Source organism: Phacochoerus africanus, chromosome 14 (assembly GCF_016906955.1).
Source record: "Phacochoerus africanus isolate WHEZ1 chromosome 14, ROS_Pafr_v1, whole genome shotgun sequence".
Taxonomy (NCBI): Eukaryota; Metazoa; Chordata; class Mammalia; order Artiodactyla; family Suidae; genus Phacochoerus; species Phacochoerus africanus.
This window is the reverse complement of record NC_062557.1, coordinates 56,685,191-56,697,591: the sequence shown is the minus strand read 5'-3', so window position 1 is coordinate 56,697,591 and position 12,401 is coordinate 56,685,191. Positions and strand designations below refer to the sequence as shown.

The 12,401-nt window shown below is 49.2% G+C and overlaps 1 long non-coding RNA gene and 1 pseudogene across 1 annotated transcript; one reads left to right on the top strand and one right to left on the bottom strand.

Annotated features, from left to right (window-relative positions):
* Window positions 1-928: 928 nt before the first annotated feature.
* LOC125114810 (60S ribosomal protein L17-like) lies at window positions 929-1,739 on the top strand (annotated as a pseudogene).
* A 757-nt stretch (window positions 1,740-2,496) lies between these two features.
* LOC125114555 (uncharacterized) lies at window positions 2,497-11,882 on the bottom strand. Its single transcript, XR_007131847.1, has 2 exons — window positions 11,744-11,882; window positions 2,497-3,863 (listed from the first exon to the last, which is right to left on the bottom strand). It is a non-coding gene; the product is annotated as an uncharacterized LOC125114555 (long non-coding RNA).
* Between the last annotated feature and the right edge of the window lie 519 nt (window positions 11,883-12,401).

The window sequence follows — 12,401 nt, the reverse complement described above, 5'->3', positions numbered from 1 at the left end:
TTGACAACCAGCTCCCGGGAGAGTCATTTCAAGTCACTCACCATACTCGCCCGCAACCGGACCCCGGGCCACGTATTCATGCTGCGTCCCCACAGTTACAAGCCTCCCCTTCATGGACATTTGCCTGGATCCCAAAGCCACAGGAGAAGGAGCAGTTTGACATCTGGCAGCTCCTGCACGAAGCAAAGATGCAGGCCCGGAAGAGGGGGTGAGGGGGGCTCAGACCCACATGAGAAGGACTCTGGGCTCCAGCCGCCTACGCGCTGAGCCTCCAGCAGGAGCCGAGTTAGCCAGCCTCAGGGAGGTCCCAATGCTGGACCAGGCGCCCGACGTCTCACACCTGCAGCTGGGACCCCAGAGCTGAGGGCGGAGGAGCTCGGGCGTGAATGGAAAAAGTGGGGAGTCTGGGCTTTCCTCCCGCCCCCAGCCTGTCAGCACGCCACCTGCAGGGATGGTCAGCCTGACCAAGCCCCCGGTCAGGAGCAAACCAGGGCTTCTCTGACCCTACATCCCAAAGTGCCCGTGAACAAGAGGCCCTTGGAGTGTCTGTCATTTCAAAAAGTCAGAATCTCTGCCTGCTTGCTTGAGACCAAACCAGATGTGGGCTGCTGGCAAATTCCTCTCCATTTCCAAACTCTTCCCTGGGTTCTTCCAGCCGCAGTTGTCACCCGCCTCTGGTCCAACTTCTCCTTCAGTCCTTAGGAAAAGTGTGCAGTCAGTGGAAATATCCTGCCTGGTCCCCCCCTCCTCGCTTCTCTGTACATGTACGTGGCAGAGCTCAGGAAGGTAAAGTGGGCAGGACTGAGCAAAAGCATGAGTTCTGGACACAGCCCTTCCGAGCGCCAACGTGCTGTGATCGCTGGAGGCTCTTGTGAAAACACAGATTCTGGCTTTTCCGGTACAAAGTAGCCTGAGATGATCTCTAAAAATGGTTCTCTGTTCCCTTGACCCAGACAACCCCACCAAATCATGCAAATCAAGAGATTCAAATCTTCCTGTTCACTTTACGAACCCTTGTGGAACTGCCCATGTTGTGAAGGCTATGCCTATCCAAAAGCCACCAAGAATCGGAAGGATGTCACTTTTGAGAAGCCATGTGCACCATTCTGTCGCTGCAGTGGTGGAGTTGGTGGGTGTGCCCAGGCCAAACAGAGGGGCTGGACACAGAGTTGGGGGCCCAAAAAGAGGGTTGAATTTTTATTGCACATGCTCAGAAATGCAGAAAGGAATGCTGACTGTAAGGGCTTGGATGTAGATTTCCTGGTCAGTGAACACATCCAGGTGAACAAAGCCGCCAAAGTGCAGTGCAGGACGGACCGCGCTCCTGGTTGGATCCACCCATCCATGGGTTCTCCCTGCCATGTTGAGGTGATCCTCACTGAAAAGGAGCAGGTTGTTCCTAAGCCAGAAGAGGAGGCTGCACTGAAAAAAAGATATCCCAGGAGTTCCTGTCATGGTGCCTCAGAAACGAATCTGACTAGGAACCATGAGGTCACGGGTTCGATCCCTGGCCTCCCTCAGTGGGTTGAGGATCCGGCATTGCCATGAGCTGTGGTGTAGGTCACAGACGCAGCTTGGATCTGACGTTGCTGTGGCAGTGGTGTAGGCCAGCAGCTGTAGCTCTGATTGGACCCCTAGCCTGGGAACCTCCATATGCCATGGGTGCAGCCCTAAAAAGAAAAAAAAAAAAGATATCCTGGAAGAAACTGAAGAAACAAAAACTCACGGCCTGGGAATAAATTCTGCAAAAAAAAAAATGCAAATAAAAGTTTAAAAAAAATACAGATTCTGACTCAGTGGGTCTACCATGGGGCCTGAGCGTCTGCATTTTGGACAAGCTCTCAGGGGGCGCTGATGCCGCTGGTCTGCAAACCATCCTACACAGTTGTGGGGATGGCAGGAGACGTACTGAAAGCAGATCAGAAGTGCCCTGTTATTCTGGGTCACCCCCTGCGATTCGGGGCCCAGAGTTAAATGTATGACTCTCATCTTAGTGATGGTTTAATGCAGGTGGATTTTACTCTGCAGCAGCAGCTGCCCGTGGTCATGTTAAACATCAGGCTTATGGATGCCGCACAGGGACATTTCTCAATTCTACGGATGGCAGAAGAGAATGATGCAAAACAGCGGGGTGGAAACTTGCGCAGGGCGTGCATGTCAGCTTTTCCCCACCACGAGGGGGCGCTGGGCACACCGCTCACCACTCAGAAAATAGGAAGACTCTGCAACCGTACTGCTTAACCTAACGGGGCTGCTTCGAAGATTTAACTAGATAAAATATGGAAAATTTCAATGCAGTTTCAAATGATAGAGTATGGACAACCCTCTTTGGGCTCTGGGAGTATTAACAAACATGGGATATAAAACAGCCCTCTGATAAAGAAGGCAGCAAACATTTTCACTGTTAGACGTGGCACTGCTCTGCCCTAAATTGTGCTTTAATCCCCTACCCCCTCTTTTATTATCCCTCTTAGAGGTTAATAATGGCTCTTAGAACCAAAGAAGACATTGTATTAGCATAATAGCATTCACAGAAAACACAAAGAGATCAAACACTCTGGCTCATTTTCTTAATATCATAACAGTGAGATGTAGACAAGTCTGCTTTTTTTTTGGCCACACCTGTGGCATGTGGAAGTTCCTGGGCCAGGGATCAAACCCACCTCGGCAGGAGCGACCCAAGGTGCTGTAGTGACAGCAGGTCCTTAACCTGCTGAGCCACAAGGGAACTCCTAGACACGTCTGCTTAATTCAAGCCTGGAGAGCGGCCCTTCTGAAAACTGGTTCCTTTTGGCCTCATGTGAATAATTCCTTTCTCATGTCAGCCCTTAAGGAAGCAATTACTGAAAATGCCCCAGCCAACACGTCCCAGCGCTCGTCTTTGTGGGTGAAAGGATGTCACATTCTTGGAAACCTTCAGTGGGACCAGCAAGGACAAGTCAAAGGTGTTAATTTTGGGAATCAGCCATCGGAAAAAGAAGCCCAGCTTCACAAGACTGAAGTCCAGTCAGAAGTCAAGTCTCTATGAAAATAATCCCCGGGTGAGCGTTTGCCAAAGGGCCCAGGCGTCTGTGTCCAATTTGTATCACATTTAGACCAGGGATGTTACAGGCCTGGGCCCGGGCCTTATCCAGTTACAGAAACGTGATGTTCATTAAGTTATGAACGTGCCGGTCCGTTGCTACTCCGGCCGTGCTCTCTGCAGACACTCTCCCCGGCGGCAGCACCGTTATCGCCGCTGCCGCCGTTGCCGAAATTTCCAGATCTCCGTGCCATGTTCCTCCTGCTCCTGGAGAGTCCTGTCGCAGTGCAGGAGCCGCCCTCCTCAGCCCCCTGGGTTGCTTTGGATGGAACTCCGCTGCTGGGAGAAACTGGACTCCTGCAAAGCCCCACCAAGTCAACAGAACCCTCCCTCCAGTTGTCATTAACCCTTTTCTGGACACAAATGGAAACCAGATGGGTGAGCAGGTCTTTGCAAGAGGGAGGAAAGCGCCTTTGTTATCGGCTCCACATGGAAAACCCACAGGGGTGTTTTGGACACTTGCCGTCTGTTTCAGAAAATCTGCGCAGAGTGGCACGTGAAGCCAGAATGGGCTGGAGGTTGCCACCTCGTGGGGCAGGAGGTCTCCACAAACCCTGGATGCCGAAGATTCCTCTGACCATCTAGCAGCCTTTGGGACCAGGACCTGGCAGGTCGGACCGGGTCAGCCGCAGGCCAAAACGCTGCTGGATAATATCAGCTGAATCACTCGGTAGCTATTCCTTGTGTATTTTCAGTGCAGAAGGGTCTGCGGGCTTCAGACGGCGCTCAGCCCCAGAATTGGAGAACCGGGTCAGGAAATGCCAACTTGGCTCAACTCAAGCTAATAAGAAGGAGCATGAAATTGAAGCAGTTAGCCGTCTGCAGGCATCCACTGCCTGGTGGCAGTGCCTTGCAGATGAGACTGGGGTGTGCCCTCCATCTCCACCCAGCATGAAAACTCGGAGGTTATTCAAGAAGGGTCGGCTTTAAGGGACACAGGGCAGCTATTATGGTGACACCCTCAGACATGACGGGAGGGGCTGCCCCAACCATGCCCCTGGTAGATGGTGTCCTGGCAGAAACAGCTCCAAACTGAGAAGATCAGCTCATACAGGTGCCCCACCGGAGAGAAACAACCCCTGGGGACAACCAGTGCCCTTTGATGCTTGGCAAGCAAACCACCCCCACGGACTGATACCCCTCCCCCCACCCCAGATGGTCCCAGGATGGACGACTCAGCTAACTCGCCAGTATGTAGGACTTGCCTGATGCTGGGGCGCAAATTTACACTAAGTCTGAACATCCCTGCGTAGATTCATAAAACTGAAACCTGAGCCAGAAAAGACCACGCCAGAAATCAGACAATGTCATTCATTCATTCATTCCCTCACTCACAGATGCTGCGAACTTATCACAGTGCCATCTCTGCATGGAATATTTTATGGGGCATAAGAGGCACCAGGGTCTAAGAACCTTCCAGTATATGACAGCGTGTTCTTTAAGCTATGAGTTGTGATTGAATAGAGAGTTATAAACTCGATTGAGTCGGTTACAAATGGCATTAAAAAAAGTAATAGAGCATGAATATTCTTTAAAAAATGATTAGAAGAGAATAGAAACTATCAGTTTATGTTATTCTTGGTCCTTTTTACAGCACAGCACCACCCACAACCAGCTCCCCGACGCTCTGGCTACCAGCTGGTGTCCAACAGTTCAGTTCAGCTATGACGCTAGTTACCTGGACGTAGCACCAACCCCGAAGGGTGAGGATTCAGTCCCACAGACTGCACACCCCCCCCACCAGACGCCAACCACAAACGAGGTCCCCAGGCACCTGCCCTTTAAATGGCCAACTACAGATTGGGGGGTTCCCAGGATGCCCCTGGGGTTTGACAAATTTGCTAGAATGAGTCACAGAACCTAGCAGCTGCGAAACATCCTGATACAGTTGATGATGATGGATAGAAACAAATAGTCAAATGATCGGGTCTGCAGGGTCCCAGGTGCAAGAGTCGATGTTCAGGTACCTGGAGATGCTCACCCACCTGGAAGCGCCTCAGAACTAGTAGTCGTGAGTTGTGTTTTTAAAATCAAGATCCCGTTGGAGTGCCTGTTGCGGCGCAGCGGAAATGAACCTTGAGGTTTCAGGTTCAATCCCTGGGCTCGCTCAGTGGGTGAAGGATCCAGCATTGCTGCGAGCTACGGTATAGGTCGCCGACGCGGCTCAGATCTGATGCTGCTGTGGCTGTGGTGTAGGCCGGCAGCTGTAGCTCCAAATCGACCCTTAGTCTGGGAACCTCCATATGCCTCGGAGGCGGCCCTAAAAATGAAATACAATAAAATCGAGATCCTGTTATGCAGGTATGGCTGATTAAATCATTGCCACTGGAGGTTCACTCACCTTATAGCCTTTCCCTCCCTGGAGGTCAGAGGATGGGGCTGAAAGTTCTAACTTTCCTCAAAGGGTTGGGTCCTCTGGTGACCAGCGTCCATCCTAAGCTGCCCAGGGTCCTGCCAAGAGCCACCTCATCAGTGTAAAGGCAGGTAGGGTTGAAAGGGGCTCATAAAGAACAACATAGGCTCCTGCCACTCAGGAGCGCTCAGGGTTTTAGGAAGCCGGGGATGGAGTGTATTCATGTCACAGTTGCACTCAGCAGGCACCACTGTTTTCCCTGCAGGTCTTGTTCTCAGTTGCTCCTCTGCATGTATGTGTGTGTGTGTCCTTCCAGCCCATCTTGCTGTGAAAAAATGCTTTTACTATGGATTGTGGTGAAAACATTCTAAAAATTCTAGCAGTTAGACACGTGTGCCTCCCAGAGTGCCCCACAAACTCCGGCTGGCGCCTGCACCGCAGGAAGGGTAGCTGTGGCCATCCCTCTGCTGCTTCGGCTCCCATTCTGGATCTTTCCTCCCCCCCCCAGTTCCTTGTAGAGTGTATGCGTCTGATTCCTGCAGTGAATCCTGTGTGCCATACTTTTTTTAAAAGCTTGAAAACCGCTTTACCTGAAGAAACGTACAGTATTCTGTGTCTAGGGGTTCTACCAAAATGTGTAAGACACGCAAAGAAAGCCCAGACAAGACAGGAACAGGCAGAAGAGTATCTAGAAGAAATAACCTCCAGTTAGGGCCTGAATAATGAGCAGGCTCCCATCAGTGTTAAAGAAACAAGTATCCTTTCTTTTTTTTTTTTTTTTAATGGGATCACCCACAGTATATGGAAGTTCCTGGGCCAGGGTCTGAATCCGAGCCACAGCTGCAGTCTCTGCCACTGCTGTGGCAATGCTAGATCCTTTAATCCACTGTGCCAGGCTAGGAACCGACTGACCTGAGCTGCTACAGTCAGCTTCTTTTTTTTTTTTTGTCTTTTTTTTACTATTTCTTGGGCCACTCCCGCGGCATATGGAGGTTCCCAGGCTAGGGGTCCAATCGGAGCTGTAGCCACTGGCCTACACCAGAGCCACAGCAACGTGGGATCCGAGCCGCATCTGCAACCTACACCACAGCTCACGGCAACACCGGATCGTTAACCCACTGAGCAAGCGCAGGGACCGAACCCACAACCTCATGGTTCCTAGTCAGATTTGTTAACCACTGCGCCACGACGGGAACTCCCCTACAGTCAGCTTCTTAACCCACTGCACCACAGTGGGAACTCCAAGAAAAAAGTATTAATGACACTCATTCAAAATGGTGAGCGGAGTTCCATTGTGGCTCAGCGGGTTAAGAACCCAGCATCGTCTCCGCAAGGGTGTGGGCTCAATCCCTGGCCTCGCTCAGTGGGTTAAGAATCTAAAAAAAAAAAAAAAAAAAAATGGAGTTCCCGTCGTGGCTCAGGGGTTAATGAATCTGACTAGGAACGATGAGATTGTGGATTCAATCCCTGGCCTCAGTCAGTGGGTTGGGGATCTGGCATTGCTGTGAGCTGTGGTGTAGGTTGCAGACACAGCTCGGATCCCGCATTCCTGTGGCTCTGGCGTAGGCCTGCAGCTACAGCTCCGATTAGACCTCTAGCGTGGGAACCTCCATATGCCTCAGGAGTGGCCCTAGAAAAGACAAAAAAAAAAAAAGAGAGAGAATCCAGCATTGCTGCAAGCTGTGGCATGGGCGAGCAGCTGCAGCTCCAGTTCAACCCTACCCTGGGAACTTCCATATGCCACAGGTGCGGCCATAAGAAGAAAAAAAAAAATGGTGATGAAAGGAGCTTCCTGGTGGCTAAGCAGGCTAAGCATCTGGCATTGTCACTGCTGTGGCTCGGGTCCAATCCCTGGCCCAGGAACTTTTGCATGCTGTAGGCACGGCCAAAAAAAAAGAAGTGGTGAGAAAGAATTTATTCAAGAGGGACTGTCCTGGTTAGTGTGGGACCATTGCAGTGGGGTTTTACCGTGGAGGGAGGAGACCTGGCTCAACTCTGAATCCAAGGAGGAGTGGGGATTTATGGCCAAGGAGCAGGGCTGGGGGTCAGTGGACAGACTACTAAGCAGAAGTCTCAGGGTCAGGGAGTTTCTGGTAAATTGACCAAACAGTGGCTGCAAATAGCATTATTTTGTTCTCATTCGTGGCTGAGGAGTATTCCCCCGTATATGTGTACCGTATCTTCTCTATCCACTCCTCTGTTGAGGGACATTTGGGTTGTTTCCTGTCTTGGCTGTTTGGTGAATAGTGCTGCTATGAACCTAGAGGTGCATGTATCTTTTTGAATGAAAGTTTTGTCCGGATATATGCCCAGAAGTGGGATTACTAGATCATACGGTAGCTCTTTTTTTAGTTTTTTTAAGCAACCTCCATACTGTTTTCCATAGTGGCTGTAACTTACCTTCCCACCGACAGTGTAGAGGGGGTTCCCTTTTCTCCACACCGTCTCTGGCATTTGTTATTTGCAGATTTTTTAATGATGGCTATTCTGACCCGTGTGAGGTGGTACCCCACTGTAGTTTTATTTATATTTCTCTAATAATTAGTGATGCTGAGCATCTTTTCATGTGTCTGTTGGCCATCCGTATGTCTTCTTTGGAGAACTGTCTATTTAGGTCCTCTGCTAGGTCTCTTTTCTGCCATGGCCTAGGTTGGCTTTTTGTTTTGTTTATGGTTTCCTTTGCTGTGCAAAAGCTTATAAGTTCGATTAGGTCCCATTTGTTTATTTTTGCTTTTGTTTCTTTGGCCTTGGGAGACTGACTTAAGAAAACATTGCTATGATTTCTGTCAGAAGATGTTTTGCCTCTGTTCTCTTCTAGGAGTTTGATGGTGTCTTATGTTTAAGTCTTTAAGCCATTTTGAGTTTATTTTTGTGCGTGGTGTGAGGGTGTGTTCTAGTTTCATTGATTTACATGCACCTGTCTCGTTTTCCTAGCACCGCTTGCTGAAGAGACTGTCTTTTTCCCATTTTGTATTCTCAACTCCTTTGTGGGAGATTAGCTGACCATAAGTGTCTGGGTTTATTTCTGGGCTCTCTATTCTGTTCCATTTGTCCATATGTCCATTTTTGTACTGGTACCACACTGTCTTGATGACTACAGCTTTGTAATATTGTCTGAAGTCTGGGAGAGTTTGCCTCCTGCTTGCTTTTTTCCCCTCAGGATTGCTTTGACATTTCTGGGTCTTTTATGGCTCCATATAAATTTGGGATTATTCTAGTTTTGTGAAAAATGTCACGGGTAATTTCATAGGGATTGCATTAAATCTGTAGATTGCTTTGAGCAGTGTGGCCATTTTAACAAAATTAATTCTTCCAATCTAGGAGTGTGGGGTATCTTTCCATTTTTTCAAATCCTCTTTAATTCCTATATTCATGGTTTATAGTTTTCAGTGTATCAGTCTTTCACCTCCTTGGTTGGGCTTATTCCTCGGTATTTTATTTTGGGGGCTGCACTTTTAAGAAGTATTTTTTTTTATATTTCTAATAGTTCATTGTTAGTACACAGAAATATAACCAATTTCTAAACATTAATCTTGATGTTGCTACTTTGGTGAATTTATCAGATGGAGTGGTTCTTGTGTGGAGTGGTTAAGGATTTCTATATATAGTATCATGTCATCTGCATAGTGACAATTTTATCTCTTCGCTTCCAATTTAGATACCATTTATTTATTTATCTGATTGCTGTGCTAGGACTTCCAAAACTATGTTGAATGAAAGTGGCGAGAGTGGGCATCCTTGTCCTGTTTCAGATTTTAGCAGGAAGGCTCTCAGCTTTTCTCCTTCGAGTATTGTATTGGTTGTGGGATTGTCATAAATGCCTTTTATTATGTTGAGATAGGTTCTCTCTATACCCACTTTGGTGAGTTTTGATCAGAATGGATGTTGAATCTTATCAAATGCTTTTTTTCTGCCTCTATTAAGATGATCATGTGATTTTTGACTTTTCTTTTGTTAATGAGGTGGTGACATTGATTTTTGCATATATTGAAGCATCTTTGTGAACTTGTGGGTGAATTCCACTTGGTCATGGTGTATGATTCTTCTCTCTGTGAGAATGTGGGATTGATCCCTGGCCTTGCTCAGTGAGTTAAGGATGTGGCGTTGCCCTCAACTGTGGTGTAGGTCACAGATGCAGCCCAGATCTGGCGTTGCTGTGGCTGTGGTGTAGGCCTCAGCTGCAGTTCCAATTCAACCCCTAGCCTGGGAACTTCCGTATATGCCTCAGGTATGGCCGTGAAAAGAAAAAGAAAGAAAGAAAAGCCCTCAGCCTTGAGGATCACGGCTGACAATGCCTGCTCTGCCTCTAGAACCGTATATAGTCACCCCTGGGTGTCCCAGGGGTTGGTTTCTGGATCCTGCAGGTAGTAAAATCCACCGATGCTTAAGCCCCTTATATAAAATGGCATGGCGTTTGCCTACAACCGACACACATCCTCCCATTTACTTTAAACCATCTCTAGATAACATATAATAGCGCCTCCAACATAAATGCTCTGTAAATAGCTGCCTATGTGCCACGTATTCAAGTTTTGCTTTTTAGAACATTCTGGAATTTTTTTCCTTCACTATTTTCCATCTTCAGCCGGCAGAACCCATGGTAGGCAGAACCCTGCCTGTATCCTTAATGTTCATTCAGGTTTTAGGATCTGGACTGCAGGCAGGTCAGGGGTTACTCCATTTCACTCGAAGGACTGGAGTCGGCCTGCAAAGGTCCAGGCCGCAAAGCAGGGCGGGACACCTGGCTATCACCTCATCCTCTGCAGGGCCTCAGCGCACCCTGGCAACGTGACCCCGTCTTCAGTTTAACTGATTTCCAGAGGAAGAAGGAGCAGAATGGCCATCCAAGTGGCATTCTAAACGTTTTCATAGTAATAGATTTTTGGAAATCAAAACCCAGGGAGTTCCGTTGTGGCTGTGGTGTAGGTCGGCAGCTGTAGCTCCACTTAGACCCCTAGCCTGGAAAATTCCATCTGCTGCGGGTGCGGCCCTAAAAAGAAAACTAACAAAAACGCACCAATTTAAGAAGACAGGAAGGAACTGTCCTGCTTCCTGGAAAAGCCAAAAGCCAAGGGTGTAGTAACCCATCTTAACCGCTAGATGGCAGTCGTGGTGGAGACAAATTCTCAAATGGCTATTCCTTGGGGCCCACTTTTGACTTCCACGCATCTCCTTTCTTGGCCCACAGCATGTTTATAACTATTATCGGGAAATTTCACGTAACAACCTAGTTTTCCAGGCTCACTTGCAAAACAGTCTCAAATCTGGCGCCATCTGGGCCTGCATGTCTTGGGGAACCACGGCTGAGCTCTGAGCAAAGCTGCCCCCCCCGCCCAGGGTGGAGGCCGGGACCTGGGGACCCGGTTGGCCGGTCCTCTCTTTGGCCCGCTGGCCACTGACCCATTTCACTTGCTTGGTAGCTGAAGGCTGTAGAGACTGCCACCTCGATAGCCCAGAAACCACTGGGGGGTGTCTGGTGAGGGACATAGCGTGTTTGTAGTAAGTGCGGATTCAGAGCAGCAAAACGAAAGCCGAGAAGCGCTGGATCACCCTTTGCTCTGGACTTGCTCTGCAACCCCGTTTCACTTTTGCCCAAAGCTAGGTGCCTGCGTCTCATCTGTGCCTCCCAGCTTCCAGTCTTCGAGCCTACCGCACCATCGCCTGCCCAGGTTTTTACTGTCCAGCCTGTCAATTTGTAAAGTCTCTGAGGGCAGGGACCTCGAGCCAGGTAGGTAACCTACTCAGCAAAGGAATTCAATAAACAAACAAAGGAGGAGGAGAGGGTGGGCGAAGGGTGTTCTCAAACTCAGTGGTGCTCCCTCCCAAAGAGCATCAGAGGATGAGTTGCAGCCCCAGGCAGCTGAGCCCCGCCTCTGGGGTCTGGACGGGCCTGGGCATTTGCATTTGTAAGAGGTTCTTGGGTGATGCCGATTCTATGGGCCCAGAGTGCGTGTGTTGAGAACTTCTGCTCTTGGTGAATCTTTTTCAAAAAATCAGCTTCTATAAATAGCTTACCAATTTTTAATAAGTCACTCACCCCTGTCTTTTAATTTTAGAATTTAGCAGGTACTCGGTAAATAGTGGCTCTCTGACACATACTAAATGGTTTTTGATCCCTGAACCTGCAGTGCTCTGGAGGAAGAGGGCTGCTCTGGTGATACCCCCTCCTCCCCCCCTCCCCCGACCCCCCGGATCAGGGGAGAGGGCTCCTGTGAGGGATGGACGTGAAACTGAAAAAGCCTCTGTCGGGAACCTAGCCAGAACCCAGCCTGGGGCCTGAACCCACCTCGTTAATTAGAATCACTCACCTGGTGTCCGGACTCCCTGAGCTTCACTGTTCTTTGTGTCTCAGCGCAGAGGGAGGTCATCGGGAGACAAAGGGAAAGGCCAGAAATAGATTTGTTGAGATAGGACACTTGTGAGAGACAAGCCCACAGGCGAGGAGGCTACATTTTTATAATCTAAGGAGGGTAACTCCTCCTCCATATCCGGATCCGGTAAGAGGGTATTTGACCCTCTGAGGTCGAACTAGGGCTGTCGTGGTGCTTATGCAAATCAGCAGAAGCGGGGGTGACATGTGCTAAAATAAGTCGAATCATCTCAGGGTCTCCGACTTTGGAAGGTCATCTTTCCCTTAAACTCCGGCCCTTGGCCCTAAGGACCATTGTCTTGCTGAACTTGAATTTTATCTTTCACTTAACGACCTGAAGTATAGCTCATGCTGTTATGTACGATGTTACAGTTCAGCTTCGTTCCAAGTTGTTCCCACGGCTTGAGGGATTATGACCGTACAGGGATCTCCCGAAGTTCCTTAGGTTTCGCTCGCGCTCTCTGGTCCCCTGCTGGGACTTCTGCAACCACCTGTGTGACTCCGACTCCATCCCCATCAGAAGGAGCCGGAGATGTTCTTCCCCGACACAGATCAGATTAGGATGCCGGCGGGTATGGGGCACCTCTCCCGACCAC